The 2,500-nt window shown below is 35.5% G+C and overlaps 1 protein-coding gene across 1 annotated transcript in view; it reads right to left on the bottom strand.

The window, feature by feature from the left end:
* Positions 1-2,500, bottom strand: part of LOC125025280 (uncharacterized protein DDB_G0271670-like) — a gene marked incomplete at its 5' end in the record, with an annotated part of 20,028 nt that overhangs the window by 7,918 nt on the left and 9,610 nt on the right. The window lies entirely within an intron of this gene.

Raw genomic sequence — 2,500 nt, 5'->3', positions numbered from 1 at the left:
CCTTAAACTTCCTCACCTCCTTCGCCTCCCTATCCCCTTCCCTCCCTCTTCTCAGGCCCCCTCTCCCTCCCCCCTCCCTGGTTAATATAAAATTTCCAATAAATATAATTTCAATGTTCCGGTAGACTTGCAGAGCCCTTTACCTTTAACTAGAATTACGTCAGCTGTTATCTGATCTGATCCCATCATCTGTCACTGAAATGGTTTCGGGAATAAATGCACGCTGAGAATGACGTAGTTTTCAGTTAAATTGTTCGTTTGGGGATTGAAGTTTATAATTTGAATTAGTAAGGGCATTATAAAAAGATAGAAATTTAGATTTTAGAAAAAAATAAATATAGTCACATGGTGTAGTCTGGATAGAGCGTGAGGTTTTCTACTATTCCTACTGGGAAAATGTTCAGTATGTGTGTATGGCTCTAGCAAGAGATGGATAGATGGATGATAACTGATAATTGAGAATGGATGTGGACATGCATACATACATACATACACACATACAGACAGACAGACACGTGTTGGTTCGTGTGTGTATGAGTATATGCGTGTGTGCATATATATATGTACATAGAGTTATATAGCTACATAGATAGATATATAGACAGATCTATAGATGCACAGACACGGTAGATAAATAGATAGATAGAAAGATAAATATGAAATTGTGCCTATGTACACCCCCACACCGTGCTGATACTATGGTAAACCACAATGCAAAATCAGTAAATCTAGTGTTTGCATTGTGTTTTTTCTAATATATATATATTTTCAACAGCCATTTATTCCACTGCAGGACATAGGCCTCTCTCAATTCATTATTGAGAGGTTATTCGGGAGTGGCACCTTTGCCTGACTGGATGCCCTTCCTAATCAACCGCGGTTCGACACCTACACTCGACCTCTCAAGTTGATATGCCATGTGTGTGTATGTGTGTGTGTGTACACATATATACATACATGAGAGAGAGAGAGCGAGAGAGAGAGAGAGCGAGAGAGAGAGAGAATCTTGAGTCGTATTAGAATACATGGGGAGATGAGGAACGTGATTTCCAACCGCATTCCCATCGATGAACGTGTCTGTCGTTGATGACTTTGGAAATTATTTCTCTAAATGAAAGATGGTAAACAGACTACCGCGCAAGCGTAATCTGTTCAGAACGGCGGAGTGATACATAAACGTTACCCGCCAACGTATCATGTAACATTTTCAAAGCCTCGTAATATACATACACATACTTTACATTTACGCTTCACGACATAATCCATATATAATATTCATGGTTTCCTTGCTTGCATTGCACCAATGTGTATTCTGCCGCAACAATATTATACGATCTACTTTCTCTGGCGTAAATATCCAGGCGACAGTCGTTAGTTCCTGTTTTGATGAGGCAGATGTTCCAAACTTTAGCCCGAGTTTCGAAAAAAAGTCACAGAGTTTGGTAAATTATTGTCTTTGCACTTTTTTATGCGAGTTTGTTTATAGGTTATTTTGTTTGCTCGGGCTAATTAATTTGTTATTTATCTTTTCAGGATTTAGTATTTTTTTTATGTATCGATATTTCAGCGATTCATCTGATTTATTTACAGGTTACCCGAGAATACAGAAAAAAAAAAAAATGTCACAAAAATTGAAACCTCTCACAAAGTCATCGATCGATTAAAGTCGACATGCATCCGCTGAGATGACGCAAAACAGCAAGATGACATAGCAGTGACTTTCACATCTTCTGCATGACTTGGGTAAAATTTATTTGTCAGGTCTCGACAGTTAGTGAAGAAAGTGAGCACTGGGATGGAAAGCGACAATATATATATATATATATATATATATACACACAATCGCACACACACACACACATATATATAATGAACATTATGTATATATATCTATATATACATATATACACACATATATGTATGTATATATGTATATACACACATATATATATAGAGAGATATGGTGAATATTTTATATATATAAATATATGTATACATAGATACATGTATATACATATATATACATATATGTGTATATGTATATATACACATGTATATATGGTAAGTATATTATATTTATAAGAATACATGAACATACATATACATATATATATACATACATAAATATGTGTGTATACATACACACATACACACACACACACGCACATATATGTATTTATATATGTGTGTGTGTGTGAATGTGCATGTACACACACACACACACACACACATATATACATACACATATATACATATACATACATATATATACACATACGTTTGTATATATATGTGTGTGTGTAGGTATATATGTGTGTGTGTGTGTGTGTGTGTGTGTGTGTGTGTGTGTATGTGTGTGTGTGTGTTTGTGTATATATATCTAACCCAATGCCGACGAGCATGGGGTGTACGTACGTGCTATGCCCACTGTGAGTTACTTGTTTGATTGTTTATACATATAGATGGCTACAATTGTACTAAATCACCAATGAGCAAATTA

Source organism: Penaeus chinensis, chromosome 4 (assembly GCF_019202785.1).
Source record: "Penaeus chinensis breed Huanghai No. 1 chromosome 4, ASM1920278v2, whole genome shotgun sequence".
NCBI lineage: Eukaryota > Metazoa > Arthropoda > Malacostraca > Decapoda > Penaeidae > Penaeus > Penaeus chinensis.
This window is presented reverse-complemented; position numbering and strand designations above follow the sequence as displayed.